At 37.0% G+C, this 17,731-nt stretch overlaps 1 long non-coding RNA gene across 1 annotated transcript; it reads right to left on the bottom strand.

The window, feature by feature from the left end:
• Positions 1–471: 471 nt before the first annotated feature.
• On the bottom strand, positions 472–16,301 carry LOC144990179 (uncharacterized). Its single transcript, XR_013654167.1, has 3 exons — positions 14,806–16,301; positions 13,654–13,779; positions 472–10,645 (listed from the first exon to the last, which is right to left on the bottom strand). It is a non-coding gene; the product is annotated as an uncharacterized LOC144990179 (long non-coding RNA).
• Between the last annotated feature and the right edge of the window lie 1,430 nt (positions 16,302–17,731).

Here is a 17,731-nt window from a genome sequence, read left to right as displayed (position 1 = left end):
AAGGTGCTATTAGAGATGTCTGCTGAATATGGTGAGTATGAATAAGAATATGGTAAATTTGAACTTGCAGTTTTGACTGACATTACTGGAAAACTAAATCACTTTTACTGTGATCTGCAAGGCAATGGCAAAACTATATATTTTTTTGGAACAGACTGCAGTGTTTCTTGTGCGGATTTTTTCTGCCAGGGCTTGTCGGCTTGGTCTGTGGTTGTTGCCCTTTCTGGGGAAGCTGGAGTTTAACTTTGCAGCCTCACGGCTGTGAAGTGGACCCCGTTGATGTTCTAGTCTGGGTGGGTGCGGTGGGGATTCTCCTATGGCGAGATTTATAGAAATTTCTCTGATTAAAAAAGTTAATTCATGAAGACATATATTCACTGACATTAAAAAAATGTTTATGTGACCTCAGAACACGGACATTGTAGGGAATCGAACCCCATCCCAGTAACTGGGAGTACCATTACCAATGTCTTTTGCTTTTTTGAAGTCACATGGCAAGGAAAGCAAAACCTGCATCATGAATAACTAGGCCATAGGAATGCAATAGATACATAAATTTCAATTACTTTCTGAAGTACTTTTTGAGTACTTGTAATATGTTTGTAAATCAGATGGTTTGAAATTTAGAAATATGCAAAAAAAGGATTTTGATTCTTTACTCAATTGCTAACTACAGAAAAAAATGTAAATTTGTAATGCCTTATATGTATTCATGATGCAGGAAAAGAAACCATATTTCCATAAAGTCAGAGGATTGTGACTTAACAGAGATAAAGATGTCACCATCTCTCCCCGTCTCCTTCGCCACAAAAACTGACACCAGCATGTATTTAGTTAAACATTTGACGTTTTAATTTAAGTCAGACGTTGTGACTCAACAGAGATAAAGATGTCACCATCTCTCCCCGTCTCCTTCGCCACAACAACTGACACCAGCATGTATTTGGTTAAACATTTGACGTTTTATATCAAGTCAGACGTTTGTGACTTAAAAGAGATAAAGATGTCGCCATCTCTCCCCTTCTCCTTCGCCACAACAACTGACACCAGCATGTATTGAGTTCAACATTTGACGTTTTATATTAAGTCAGACGTTTGTGACTTAAAAGAGATAAAGATGTCGCCATCTCTCCCCGTCTCCTTCGCCACAACAACTGACACCAGCATGTATTTGGTTAAACATTTGACGTTTTAATTTAAGTCAGACGTTGTGACTTAACAGAGATAAAGATGTCACCATCTCTCCCCGTCTCCTTCGCCACAACAACTGACACCAGCATGTATTTGGTTAAACATTTGACGTTTTATATTAAGTCAGACGTTTGTGACTTAAAAGAGATAAAGATGTCGCCATCTCTCCCTTTCTCCTTCGCCACAACAACTGACACCAGCATGTATTGAGTTCAACATTTGACGTTTTATATTAAGTCAGACATTTGTGACTTAAAAGAGATAAAGATGTCGCCATCTCTCCCTTTCTCCTTTGCCACAATCATCAACAGTCACTTACATGTGTAAAACGACAAAGAACCCCATCATGATCACTAAAGTATGTTTGTACAACTGTACATTCGACTTTATAGTTTGTTGTTTTTAAGTACACATGATCGATTATCGTATTTTTTAACGTTGTGTTTTCAGAAACCAGTTGAATGAAACCTTTATGTGCCATGAAATCAGTTATTGTCTTAGAGTTTACTAAGTTTTCATTAAAATCACCCATTATAGCAATGGTATCACCCAGGGGCTCCAAAAGATCAACTAATTTCTTAAGGTTCTCTCTAAATAATGAAATGGCATATGATGGTGGACGATACAGAACTGCCACGACTATGTTTGATGTAATAAATCTGTGCACTAAACATTCAATATCTACATTTTGTATCTCTACATGTTCAAACAGGATATTTTCAACGGTGTACATTCCAACACCACCATGTTTTAAGCCTTTAATCACATTCAGTCTAGGATCTACTCCACTATAAGACAGTGAGCGTGGCATACTATAAAAATTATACCCACTGATGTTCAATGCATCAGTTAAAGGTGCATTTGGAAGCCATGTTTCAGTTACAGCTATGCAGTTAACATGTAACTGTTTTGTGCACAAAGCTAAGTCCTTTACATGCCACTGTAAATTTTGCACATTCATGAGGAAAATGCTGAATTCACATGAACTAGAAGTGAGATTTTCTTTATTTATCAGATATTGAGGCATGTTTGCCACATATTCAGAAACTGTTTTGTTACAGTAAATGGCCTGTTCCTTAAAATCTTGAATAATTAAACCAGACAAACTTGTTACGCGGCTTAATGCAACATAAGCCTGCCCAGGAGCAAAAGTTTTTTTCAAAGACACAACAACATTATCAATGGTAAGACCCTGAACTTTATGAACAGTACAAGCCCAAGCAAGTTTTAGAGGAAACTGACGTCTCAGACCACCTCTTCCTGTGACTCGTTCCTCTTCTGGAACAATGGCTACAGAACCTGAGACAAGCCCTGGATGATTTTCATACTGTTTCTTCCGTTGTCTTCCAATGTCTTTATTATCAAAATTCACAAAAACAATTTGTGGAAAGTCAGAGTTTCTATAGACAATATCAGTCACAATTCCACATGCACCATTGACAAGACCATCTGCCACATCAACATTTTTACAGAGCATGACACGTGCATTCTTCCCCAAAAGAAGTCTTTCTGCTAGACAAGTATTGTTAGCATTTGAATGATTACCACTTAGTAACACTTGTCTACCTGTTTCCTTACAATTTACATAATCTTGAGCTTTAATAGTTACATACTCTGGACAGGATGAGTGTAGATGGGTTAAATTATGTTGATTTACTTGACCATTAGTTGGGAAAATATGTAAAGCAGAGCTGCCTTCTCCCGTTTCACGTGACTTCAATTGTTGGATATCACTTTTTAACATTTCAGTACCTTTGCATCGTGTCCTAACTCTGCCGAGTAATTTGGCAAATTCCTGATCTTTTTGGCGTACAATGGTTTCTAGGCAAACAATTTCAAACACACCACACCAAAGATCCATACCCACATTTTCTACATACAATGGTTTTCCTCTCACTGGAGGTAATTGAAAGAAATCCCCAACTGCAATAATACAAACATTTCCAAACAATGCAGAGTTACCAGTTTGCTTTATTTGCCTCAGACGCCCATGAATATATGCTAATAAATTATGATCTACCATGGATATTTCATCAATTATCAAAATCTGTAAACTGCTGTAAATGGCACGTAAAGAATTTAATTTTTCCTCACCCAGTGGTGTGTAAGGTAAGCGGACATCTTTACCAATACAAAAAGTGTTGTGTATAGTACTTGCTTGTACATTAAACGCAGCAATTCCTGTGGGAGCCGTCAACAAAACACAGATGTCATCTACATGACGACAAAGAGGAGACAATAGTCTATTTGATTCATATTTTATTGCTTTAATTAGGTGAGTTTTACCAGTCCCTGCACCTCCTGTTATGAACAGGTGGAATGGTTCTGGCTTTTTTCCCAAAACCTTTTCCACACACCATTTTCTCACTTGGTAAAAAATATCCATCTGAATTTCATTTAAAGAGCGAATTAAAGCCAAGCCATCACTACGAGGCATTTTTGTGTTATTCAGTTGAAAGAAATGGCTATGTTGAGCAGAAACTCTTAAATCAGGAATATCAAATTCCTGTTCATCATCGACACTTTTTTGGTTCTGCAACAACTCTTGACACTCAAGTCTTTCCAATTCTTGCTCAGGGCATAATTCACACCAGGCATCTTCAACTACACCAGCATTATCTATCCCTTGCTGAGCATTAACCAATTTATCACCATCAATTTCAAATTTACTTCTGTTTAATGTTACCACGGACTTTACCAACTGCAGACCTGAATTACCAAGTCTTATCGTGCCCTTATGAAAAAAGTCTTGATACGTTTCAAAACCTTGAGGTTTCAGCTGGCTATCGCTGTAGTATGGCAAAAACAACTGCAGATTGCTTTGATAAAACAATTCAGGCTGTTTTGTTTCAGAGAACTTAACGTAACGTACAACAGCAGGTTGTGTGCGGGTTCTTTTTACAACATATCCAGTGTTGTTGTTCAACTTTATTCGCTTAGCAGCACTTTCATTTTTTGACAACACACGAAATTCGGAAGCAAATACTGCTAAACACATTGAAGGAAAATCATCACTCTTAGGTCTGTTCTTATATCTATCCACAATGCTTGTCATCCACATATCATCTGTGCTAACAGAATGCTTTGATGCTTTTTCTTTAAGTACTTTTAACGGTAAACTCATTTTAACAGTATTTTCACCAACAGGAAGAAACACAACTTTCCGAGAGCACTCTTTCAAATGTGCATTTGTCAGTCTATAAACACTTTCTTGAGCAGATACATCTCTGTTGTGCAAATATGTACTGCCTAATGTTTTTAGACTCTCTTTGGCAGAAGCATTTCCATCCCTGCATGCTTCCTTTTGTGCACACTGCAATAATAAACCCATTTCCTTCTCTGATTTAGAGATGTAAGAAATGATGTACACAACACATGCGTATGCGTCGACAACAAACTGTATATCCATATTAGCATTCCAGCATTTTAACAGTGGCTTGCTATATTGATTAATCCAAACTTCTTTAAGTTGACGTTTCAGCACAACATGGGTTTTCCGAGCACAACAGTTATATGCAGTTTCAAATGTGCTTTGGTTTAACCCAACAGATTCAAACAAATCCTCAACATTGTCATAAGTTGGCCCATCAGTTGAGAGAGCAGCTTTAATGTGTGCAATCAATGCAGAAGCCTCTTTTTTCTTCAATTGCGGTGTCTGTGCATTTTCTTTACAGTTGCAAGACTCTTTCTGTGATAACACACATTGACAAGACTGTGTCTCTTCAGCACTTGTGCTACGTGATATGAATGTACGCGCAGAAGGTGGTCTAGGAAAATTAAAACGACACACAGTTCCTTTTTTTTTACATGTTTTCGCATGTGTTTCAGAGTGTTTTTGCACAGATGTTACAATTTCCAGTAAGTCAATATTTGATGGTAACTCACAAGTCACATAACGATCAATAAATGCAATCACTTCAGCATCTGTATTTCTGTCAATTACAGGTGCATCCTCTATCCAAAACAGGCAATGAAGATGTGGTGAGCCTCGTTGCTGAAACTCCACCCTATAAAAATAATCCTTAATTTTTCCTATAGGACATGCAGGCGACATAAGAACCTCTTTCAGAAAACAATGCCAACGAAAATCAAACATCCGAGCAGCAGTGACAGGATTACGACGCAAAAGCTCACATCTGTCTGCCCATTCCAACTGCTCCACAGTTTCAGTTCTACCTTCGTGCTTCAGAATGCAGGAAAGTAAATTCTTCCAACGCATATCAGCTGAAGAAAATGAACAGAACCATGTGGGGATTCCAAGCTGCCTCACACAAGCCATGAGGTCTTTCTGGGCCGCCTGCCAAAAAGCTGGCGTACCTCTAATTGGTTTTAAAAATCGGTACCCATCATCAAATTCCAACATCCTTTTAATAGAATCATCACTTTTCAACAACTCTCCAGTAACTACTCGTTTATTTTTAAAATTATACTTACCTTTTCTTACTGCAATCGAAACATTTGAAACGACCTTTTCTAATTCTGTCATATATTGGGCAAAAAAAATATATTCCACATTTTGTGCAAAACGACAATCAGCATTAAGAATCCTGTTGTTAAAATATCGTGATAGAGTTAAAGGATGTTGTCTTCCATCATGATATGTTGGTCCACCCTTAGGAAACAACACAGGAAAACACTTAGCCTCATTTGTAATATCGGACAACAACTTCACCGGACTATTGCCTTCAGCGGGAGCTACATTCAAAATGTGATCAAAATATTGATCCAAAGCCTCTTGACCAATGTCTACTGGCATTAGACAAGTGTCCTGGAACATGCAATGCTGCTGTCTATCATGCAGAAGTTCATCTCCTAAAACATTTGAATCGTCAACATTTGCAGTGCATTCAACATCTTTTTCTACCACATCAGATGTTTCTTTACAAAAACCATTAATCCAATCATTATTAAATTTCACGTTGTTATAATAATAATTATGGGTTTGTAAAAACTGTAAAGCCTGCTTAACACGTTCCGTATCAACATACTGATATTCATAATGTCCTTTATAAGTAAGCTTCCGTTTTAATTTCACAGGCACAAGAGAACCCTCAATAGACATGCGTGGTAACAAATAAGTTGTTTGTTCAGTATTTGCAGGAACACAAGTAATAGGTCCATGCACGCCATTCTGTCCACCTTTGGGCAATGCTAACAGTTTCATAAATGGAATATGTAACGCTATTAGATGTTGTTCTAATTGATTTAAACATGCCAATTCCGCTGGTATAGGTTCAAGTTCTAAGTTATTTTTAACACTTTCAGCTGGTACTTTACCTTTCTTGATTTTAGCATGACACGTGTAACAAATCCACAATTTGCTTCTTGATGTTTTCATCCATTCACAATTTTTTGAGCAGTTTGCATTGCAGATATGCAAATAACCAGAAGTGATACATTGATCAGCGATAAGTCCAAGTCCTGCATTACTGTACAACTCTTTTTTACAATGTAATACTTGATGTTCAAATAACAACCTATGACATACACAACAAACAAACCCAGGTCCATCTTTAACTTTATCCAAAAATTGTTTCATAACAACATCAAACTCTTCCAACTGTTTTTTATTCAATTGTCGCTTCAATTTCATCCCATCCAACACACTTTTCCTAAAGTGAGGATCTTGACGATATTTTCTAGAACTCAGTGCTTTAACATTTTCTCTATGAGTAACATTACTCTGATATTTTCTAGAACTCAGTGCTTTAACATTTTCTCTATGAGTAACATTACTCTGATATTTTCTAGAACTCAGTGCTTTAACATTTTCTCTATGAGTAACATTACTCTGATATTTTCTAGAACTCAGTGCTTTAACATTTTCTCTATGAGTAACATTACTCTGATATTTTCTAGAACTCAGTGCTTTAACATTTTCTCTATGAGTAACATTACTCTGATATTTTCTAGAACTCAGTGCTTTAACATTTTCTCTATGAGTAACATTAATCTGATATTTTCTTTTACTCATTTCCTTAACATTATGTTTGTGTAACAAATCAAATTTATACTTGCTTTTACTCCCATTTTTAACACGATGTCTGTGTAAATCATCAGTTCTGTATTTTGCAGAACTACGTTCTTTAACCCACATTTTATGCATAGCATTTTCCCTATATTTATTTTTACTCAATTCTAATGCTCTGGATCTACGCAAAGAATCAGATGCATATTTCCTTTTACTCATATCTTTTTTCTTCTGTTTATGCAGTTCACTTGTTTGATATTGCATTTTGTGGTAAAAAGATCTCCTTTTTTTTAGATACTTTGAAAAGGAAGATTCACCAACTGAATCACAACTAACATTATGTGGTTGAAAAGAACGACATCTTAACAGTGGTTTCTCAGAACAAATACTATTGCTTTTACACCAATTGGCACACCCAATTTTACCACTACAATGAACACAAACAACAACCTCGTAATATTTCTCACCACATTCTCGCAAATAAATTGCTTGATTTCCAAGTATTTTATTTACAGGGTTATACTTTCTCCATATGCTACCATTGTGTACAAAAATTTCTACTCCCAAAACATTTGAAGTAGCTTGAATGTCAATCTCACATACAAAACTGCCAACATATTTCATACGTGACTTTTGAATGTACTCAGACACTGTGGCATATCCTTTCTCCAGCAACTTCATATGAATGTCACTGTTCTTTAGCATAAACTTAACAACAGCCAGTCGAACTCTTCTATGACAATTTTCAGATCCACTAATGACTCGAGAAATAGCACGAAAAAAACTATTGCCATCATTTAATGTGACCTCTGTCTTACAAATAGAACCAAGCGTTACATTATTAGTTGGAATGTCTTCATACTGCTTCACAAAATCTAAATCAATATGTTTTGACAACAAAACTGCACTCTCAAACGACAATGGATAAAAACTGAAAGCATTTTCAACTAAATTGTTACTTTGATAAATTTCACTGTTTTGGTGATCATTGTTAACCAATGCACTAAACAAAACTTCATTACAATCACCAACTTCAGACCTGCCATGTTTAACACTCTTGCAATCTCCTTCTGACAGCATTTCTGAGTCTCTTTTGCGTTGCCTCATATTATGACCCAAATTATTTTTTTCCATAGATTTACACAACCCAAAACAACGCTGCTGCTGAAACATTTCAACGCAAGTTACAACTTCATAATGACACTCATTTATATTTTGCAAATATATGCCTTGTTTAGATATGGCCTTACGTTGACAGGCATATTTCAACCAACGTTCATTGTGAAATGTATACACACTCACACCCAAGTAGTCAGCTGTAGCTTGAATTTCAACCTATGTAGCCCAACTACCAGAAAATCTCATTCTAGAAACATTGAGATATTCATCCACAGACATATTTTCAGATCTCAAAAGAGAACTATAATTTCCAACATTCTTTTGTAAATGTGTGACAACTGCACGTCTTAACTTTATGTGATTTTTCTCTGTACCACTAATAACTTTGGACACAGCCCTAAAAAAACAATTGCCATCGGCTACTATATGATCAGTTTGACATGGAATTCCCAACATATCAACCTCTAGAGGGTTAGAACAAGCAGTGTTTTCACAATGCACATTCAGTTGTTTACACAATGCTTGTGTAACATCAAAATCAACAGGGTAAAACTCAAGTTTCTTTGATGAAACATCAAGAAACTCAACATCCAAACTAGCTTCATTAGCATCATACCATTTTGTCTTCTTTGATTCACGTTGCACAGTAGAAAGCTTACGCTTTCTGTTACTTTCATGCAACGGTAAGGGACCAGTTTGAACATCTAAACTGCACCCGAAACCAAACTGTGACCCAGTATTTAATCCAGTTTTACAATCCTTCTCAAGCACACTTTGTTTATTTTTCTCACTATGATCATTGTCAGTAACAGCAACGGATGCAATTTCAAAAGCCATTTCTTTCCCTGCAAGTGAAATACTCAGGCAACAAATATAATTGTATAAATCATTAAGACTAGGAAGGTACATGATAATACTTCTTCCATTTACATCTGCCATTCCAGTACCACTGCGTGCATGTGAATCCACCACAGCATAATGGCCGTTTTCTGAAATAACAGCACAAGTACTACTGCCTATGGTCAAAAAACATGTTTTATACTTGACAAGCATGTGCTCCAGTCCCTTTTTAAGAGTTATCACTTCACCACTGTCAACAAATTTACCATTACTCACATTAACAATCCCAGAAACGTATTCACCATACTCAAACTTAAATAATTTACCATCAATTTCAGAATCCATGGGCAAATCAGGTACTGACAAAAACTTCAAATTTCCAGGGATGATTTTGTTTTCACACACCGAGGAGTAAAGCTGATCACCAAGAAACACAACATGGTCCAAGTCTGTTGCCTCCCACTCAAAAACACTACGATGCGTGTGTTTAGCCATACTCACCAGGGCTATTGCCATGCACTGCACACCTCTGTTTTGAAGCTGCCGATCTCCTTGATGAAAAGATCCCCTTACACAACGTTCTGTGTCAAATCTGTTACAATTGTTTTCATTTAAAATCACTGAAGATGATTTTTTTTTTAAATTACTGCCCTTTTTTCCAATTTTCAATGTATTTTTGCATTCCATTAACACTTTACATTTATCGCCAACCACAATTTTGTCATTTAACTCCTGAACATGTTCTTTTATAAAACCAGTCTGTCTTTTGCCCAAAACTGACTGATTCACACGTGCATCCTCTGCTCCCAAACCAAATGTATTATTACACCCGTCCCAAGAAGCTTCTTTCACAAACATTGAACTAATGCCAAACCATTCTGCATTCAAAGACTTTTTCAAGTTCCAAATGTGCAACATCAAGTCATTAAAGCAACTGTTGAAGACAGCCACAGATGTTCCAATATTAGAAAACATTCCAGATGAATCTCGTGCACCACAATCAACCACAACAAAATACTCTTTGTGATGAATGACAGCACAAACGAAACCCTGCAAATCCAACAAACACAGATCTTCCTCCATCAGTCGCTCCTGCATCATTTCATACAACAGTGAAAAATCTTCACTCTTTGAATCACCAGAATACACAGGCTCATTGATAGCAACATCCCAAATTCTTCCAAACACACTGAGCTTTTCAGAAACCTTGAATAACTTTTCGGAATTGTTCACACATCCATCACTTCCATTAAATGAACAAACCAACTGCACACCTTCATTTCTAATATTATCAACATCAGCGTCCCTCCATGTACACACTGGAGCAACAACATGGTTGATTGCAGCCACAACACAACATGTAAGCGATGTTGTACTATCACTTGAATTTGTCAATCTTACTTTCATTCCAGAAATCAAAGGCCTCTGTATTTGCTCCAGACAAACACAACCAGAAGTTTTACCTTCTTCCTGAACCTTACACACTTTGGTGCGACGCATATTAAATCCCTTCTTTCGTGGCATCTAAAAAAAAAATAAAAAAATGAAACCACCATTAAAATAAAATTCTCATTTCTATTATGTATACATAAAGCAATACATTTATACCACACAGACAAATAATCAAAAACATAAAATTAAATATTCAGACTATTGGAAAATAGTTATACACAAATAAATGTAACATGTGTCCTATAATACAGTGGTCCCCAACCCCCGGGCCGCAAATAATAAATAACTTACTTTACTTCCGGTTTATTTATATCTGAATCTGAAAGATGTTTTATTTTGAAAAGATGCCCGATTCTCTGTGTGACTGTCACACCCGTCTATGTCACCAGTAATGTATGGAAGCGATTCAGTAGCATTAATAAAAAGCAAAGTTAAAACCAGAAATGCTTTTTCATTTTCAAAAAGAAGCTGCATTTTGTTGACTCAAAAATAAAATGAAAAAACAATCCCCCAAAATGCTTTCTTTTCCTTCCTCAAAGCTTATTCTGTCACTTAATTAAAATGAAAATGGTATTTGACATTTCATTTTCAAGTCGTTCTCTGGTAAATGTGTAGCATAATTCATTTAGAAATGTTTAATTTGACCTTTAAAATGGATTAATAGAAATGCTTTTCTGATTTTCAAAATGAAGCTGCATTTTTTGACTCAAAATTAAAAAGAAAAAGCAATACTTCAAAATGCTTTATTTCCTTCCTCAACACAGCTTTTTTGTCACTTAATTAAAATGATAAAGAAAATGGTATTTGACATTTCATTTAAAAAAAGGTGCATGGTAAATGTGTAGCAAAATTCATTTAGAAATGTCTAATTTGACAATTAAAATGGATTAACAGAAATGCTTTTTAATTTTGAAAATGTAGCTCAAAATTCAAATATAAAAGCAATATTTCAAAATGCTTTTTCATTTTATACTTCAATCCGCCTATTCTGTGTCATAATTAAAACGAAAATGCAAAGAGGGGATTGCATTTTAACATCCACCCTGCAAAACTTGGAGCAATATTCATTTCTTAAACACATTAGCAGAGGGGGGGTGGGGCGATGACGTCACTGCTTTCTCCGTGTGTACGGCCGCTGTCGCTGAGAGACCTGGTGTGTCTGTGTTCGCATTAAGATCACCTAAAACTGGGTCCTGTTCACAAACCGCTGGACCTGGCCTGCTCAAACCTGGATTCCTGGATCTTAATGCGAGAAATGCAGCAGAATGTTCCTTTAGCTCCCTCTTGAATCAGAAGCTGTGAATCCCAACCCAACTTCTTCAGCGTCGTCTGACCGCACGGATTTACAAACATATGATCAAGCAGAGCAGGCCTTTAATAATAATCATAACAGTAATAAAAGCACATTATGAAGATAGTCTCCTGCAGCTTCACGCTGAGTGAGTGTTTTTGGTCCAACCAGCAACCGTTTAGCATGGAGAAATCTGTCTGTTGATGGAGCTCCAGCTGTCAAACAGCAAATTTAGCTGCAAATAAATTTGTAAATATGTGAGAATTACATCAGTTTTTATTTTGTTCTGGACACCACTGGAAACACAAATTCATATGATGGTTTCTCGGATCATCGTAGCAGCATTTCCGCCTTCAGCGATCGGAGCTTCGCGCTCCGCTATGAAAAGGCAGCTGGCGGTCCGAAGATAAAAAGCTTGTCTGCGTGCGTCAGGAGGAGGACCGCAGAAGACGGACATGCTGCTAGTTAGTCCTGAGAAGCTGTGCAAACTCATCAGAAGTTCACAACCATCACAAAACCCTCTTCTCTGCCACTAACAGTCTGCTCCTGGTGCGTGTGTCTTTCAGCAGGCGGACACACGGAGAAAGCAGTGACGTCATCGCCCCGCCTCCCCTCTGCTAATGCTTTTAAGAAATGAATATTGCTCCAAGTTTTGCAGGGTGGATGTTAAAATGCAAATGCAATCCCCTCTTTGCATTTTCATTTTAATTATGACACAGAATAAGCGGTTTGAAGTATAAAATGAAAAAGCATTTTGAAATATTGCTATTATATTTGAATTATATTTGAATTTTGAGCTATTTGATGCAGCTACATTTTGAAAATTAAAAAGCATTTCTGTTAAACCATTTTTATTGTCAAATTAGACATTTCTAAATGAATTATGCTACACATTTACCATGCACCTTTTTTTAAATGAAATGTCAAATACCATTTTCTTTATCATTTTAATTAAGTGACAAAAAAGCTGTGTTGCAGTATAAAATGATAAAGCATTTTGAAGTATTGCTTTTTCTTTTTAATTTTGAGTCAAAAAATGCAGCTTCACTTTGAAAATAAAAAGCATTTCTATTAATCCATTTTAAATGTCAAATTAGACATTTCTAAATGAATTATGCTACACATTTACCATGGAACGTCTTGAAAATGAAATGTCAAATACCATTTTCATTTTAATTTTAATTAAGTGACAGAATAATCAGTGTTGAAGAAGGAAATGAAAAAGCATTTTGGTGGATGGCTTTTTCATTTTATTTTTGAGTCAAAAAATGCAGCTTCATCTTGAAAATTAAAAGGCATTTCTGGTTTTGACTTTGCTTTTTATTAATGCTACAGAATCGCTTCCATAGTAACACAGACCAAGGTGCTCCTCTCAGTCACGTGATAAGTTATCGCTAAAATAAAACCCAGGAGCTAGCAAAATGAGTAAAAAACAAACGTCTTTGGAAAGTTTTTTTTGCATAGGTGAAAAGGCCCAGCCAGGAGACAGAAGAGGAGCCTTCTACTTCCAGAAAAAAATAGCTACATTTTTCTTTTTTGCACCATGAGTGGCAGAAGGGGGGAGGATGATGAGAGCCATGCAATGTTCTATCCATGGGTGTCTAAATTAAAGCTGGGATGTGTGATGTCACACATCTGTTCCTCCTTCTGCGTGGCGTTGCTACAGTAATCCTCCACCAACATCTCAAAGACCTGTCCGTTAACTTAAAAAATGTGCAATCAAGTTTATTGAAACAAGGTTGGGGATCACTGCTATAATAGATTATTAAACACTGCAAATTTAACTTACCTTTACCAAACTCTTTAATGGCTTACAAAACACAACGTTCTCTGGAAAAAACAGCAAACAGCTCCTCTCTCTGTTGTCCAGACAAAGGTTTAGTCACTGGTGTGGAAGATCCCTCAGAGGAAAACTCTGGAGTTACAAATAAAAATGTAAAAGGAAAAACATTTAATTCAAACAAAAATAAATACATAAACAAACTTTAATAGACATGAAATGGTAGATGCTCTCTGGGAGGCTAATCCATAGAGGAGGTCCATTAAAACTGAATGAGGCCTTGCCGTGTGTTTTAACTTTTGGGATAACCAAAAGGCCTGTATCAGAGGACCTCAGGGTCCACAGGGGATCATACATTAAAATCATATCAGACAAATATGAAGGCCCAAGACCATAAAAACATTTATAAACTAATAATAACGTTATCAATCCTAAAGCGAACAGGAGGCCAAGCAGCCATTTTAAAATCTGTGTGTGTTCCTGCAAATATATTCATACTGGCTGCCACACTTATAGATTATATGAAAACATTTATACACAAATAAATTTAACATGTGTCCTATGAAATTATTAAACACTGAAAATTTAACTTAAAACCTAAAAAGTACAAAATAGGTTGGAACTGATCTTCAGTGGAAATACTCACGGGTCGGCACGCGTTCAAAATGTATTATATGTGAACTGCTATGTATTTGATCAATTAGAAAGGAGTTTCACTGGTTAATGTGGTTTAAAAACCGTAAAAACTACATTCGAATATTTAATTGAGAACTACAAAGATGGTGGATAGACTACAAAAAAAAACGATCTCTGAAACTGATAGAAACTTGTTGTTTGTCGACCAGTATCGATTCTACATGTCATTTTGTACATTTGTGTCCGTTTAAAAAGAAAATTCGTCGGTTGGTTTGCTTTGAAAAGTCTTTTTAAAATTACGTTCGAAACAAAATGCCCGCCATCACTTCCGGTTCAACGAAGTAAAAGGTCAAATTATTTGCGTTCGTCTAATCAATTTTAAGCAACTTTTACGGTCTTTTATTCAATAAAATTGATAATCAGAAGGTGAGTAGTCGTTGTGGCGATGTAAAAAAGTGTCGATGGTCGATTAAAGTAATGGTTCGTTTACAAGTCGCGGGAAAATTCATAATGGTCGTGACAAACCTCGAGTCAAATTGAAGGCGTCCTCGGCGCAGTGCGTCTGGCAAGGTCGAGTTCTTCTCACTGGGGGTCCTGTAGTCTTCCTTGCTGGTCAGGAGCGTCGAAGATCGAAGTGCAGAGGAAATGAGAAAGTTCTGAAAAGAACTGATTTGCTCAAATTCGGCAAGCTTCAGCGAAATTCTCTGTGGGGTGTGATTCTCCAGTCGTCCAGCAGGGGTCGAGCAGAGGGAGTACTCAGACGAAAATGCCCTGCCTTCAATGGCTTGACCAGCTGCTTGACTTGTGGTTTTTCCCATCATGCATTTTATCGTTCGTATTTGATGAAGTAGATTGATTACATGTTATTGCTTTCATGAAATAATAGAAGTTCTACTTCGTTTAGTTCCGTATGTATGTGTAGAACATTTTATAGTAATTATTTTATTGATCATTAGTCCGTTAGGGAACATTGTAGCTGTTGGGTTTGTGCCCCATTGGCATGAGTTCTCCCATGGACCAATCAGACAGCTCCGTTTTTAGTTTGATCCCAAGGGTTAAAATCTAATAAAATTACATTCCAATCCCAAAGTGGTGGTGTGTTGTCTTCTTTGTGTTATGTCTGTGTTCAAAAAAATGTTTTGTGGGTGATTCTGTTAGATACATCTCACAAGAAACGTTTGCTATTCAGGGGTTGTGACGTCATACTTCCCATGATGCTTTGCTGGTGGGGGAAGCCTGCTGCATGTGAACTTTGTCAAAGAACAACAAAATCTTTTACAGCATAAATACTTAACGGTCACCTGCTACCTAGAGGCCGAATTGTAATCCCTTTGACTCTCTCTGGTGGACTTTTCTTAGAAGTTCAATCGGCTGCTTTATTTAAGTTGAGAAATCTTCATATCTATAAATATAAAGAAGTCTAAAAAATTTTTCAAAACACAACTGCCCTTACAGACAATTAAAAGAGGAGTTGAAATGTATAACACGGTGAAGGAGTTTTTGTGCAGAAAAAGTACCATTAGTAAAGCTGGTAGCAGTGACTGCAGACGGGGCTCCTGCTATGATCAATAGACAAACAGGTTTCATCACTCACTGTAAAGCTGACCCAGACTTTCCAAAATGTCTGCATTACTGCTGCTTCATTCACCAGCAGGCCTTATGTGCACAAGTGATTGGCTCTGGACACATGATGACTCCTATTGTGAAAATCAACACCTCAGCGGCAAAGCAAAACAGCACAGGATTTTCAAGGTGCTATTGGAGGAGATGTCTGCTGAATATGGTGAATTTGAATTTGGTGAATCTGAACTTGCATTTTTGACTGAAATTACTGAAAAACTAAATCACTTGAACTTCGAGCTGCAAGGCAATGGCAAAACTATATTTTATTTATGGAACAGCCTGCAGTGTTTCTTGAGGGGATCTTTTCTGCCAGGAAACTTCAGGAGTTTGACAGAAAGGTGACCAGCTGTGCAGCTGTTTGTGTACAGGGAGAGTAACAGGGGTGAAAGGACACAGCCCTGGGGGGATCGGGTGCTTGTGGTCCGAGTATCTGAGACGAGCTTCCCCAGCCTCACATACTGCTGTCTGTCCGTCAGGAAGTCTGTGATCCACCTGCAGGTGGAGTCAGGCACATTCATCTTGGAGAGTTTTTAATACCAAAGATGTATGAAAGACATACCGAAAAAATATGTCTTTCAGTGTTTAACTGGCTGTCTTTGGATTATGCATGCCTGAGTAATGGCCATTCTTACTACTCATCTCTCTGTTCACTGCTTGCTAATTTACATAGCAGGGGTCCCAGCAGGAGGGGGCGGGGTTGTAACACGACTCCTTCAGCAGAGCCAGGCTGAGAGAGGCTTTGACATGTAAGATGTTAGATGTTAGAATGCCAGATGTTAGAATGACCAGTTCATTTTATATCTATGAAAATATTCAGGGAGCTATGGGACATGTTCAGCTTTAGGTCTGTGAAAATTGGTGTCGATTGTTGAAACATAAGTTACCATAAAAAAAATGTTTGTTTGGAGTCTAGACAGATTTAACACAGGTTTTTGGATGAAAAGGATTTTTTATAAATCATCTGTTACACTTTTAAGTCTGAAAAAAATATGGAAGGCAGCAAACACAGATCCCTACCGTTTTTAATTTTTTTGTGCTGATATTTGAAAGATAAGTTATGCAAAAAAATAGGTGTTTGCAGTTTTGCCTAAAAAGACGTTTTCGGACCTTTTTGGATGTAATGCTCTCTAAGATGTCACCTGTAACTTCAATCATTCTGAATTTTTTTAGGAAGCAGTAGCACATAAATGCCTATGAAAGTTGAATTCTTGGTGCTGATAACCTAAACAGAATTTATGCTAAAAATCTTTGTTCAGTCCAAAATTTCATTAAAAAAATCAAGTGATGAAGTTTCTCGTAGACCCTATAGTGTTACATATCAAAGCTGGAGGTTATTAAAGGCATCTAATTCTGAAATCTCAGCTTCCTGAGACAAACGGCTGATTTATAATAAATTTCTATTATTTGGGTGCACATAATCGACCACTTCCTGTTACGCAGGCACCGTCAGGTGTACACCCATGAAACTTTACATGATGAGAGAGGACCCTTCTGAGTATCTCCAGTTTTAATTTCATGCACATCGGACAAAGCAAAGAGAAAATACAGGGCAGAATGTGCCCAATGCAATAACTAGGTGGCGCTATAGAGCTCGTCCAAGATTGTCATATCCATGGGTTCAGAATAGAAGCTTCATCATATCCATTGAATTTCAGTGAGATTGGACAAGGAATGTGCACGTGAGAGCAACTTTTGTGTGCATAGCGAGATGCCCAACTTTGCCGCTCTGTCACGACCACACCCCCGCATTGAAAGTTATGGTTTTTTGTCAGAGTAAACTTCAATGGCTTTTCAACAGGTGGACGTCATTTTCAGGTGTGTCGGCTCA

This window comes from Oryzias latipes, chromosome 24, assembly GCF_053564925.1.
Source record: "Oryzias latipes strain Hd-rR chromosome 24, Olatipes_Hd-rR_3.1".
Taxonomy (NCBI): domain Eukaryota; kingdom Metazoa; phylum Chordata; class Actinopteri; order Beloniformes; family Adrianichthyidae; genus Oryzias; species Oryzias latipes.
The sequence above is the reverse complement of the archived record's forward strand: the minus strand, read 5'-3'. Positions and strand labels throughout refer to the sequence as shown.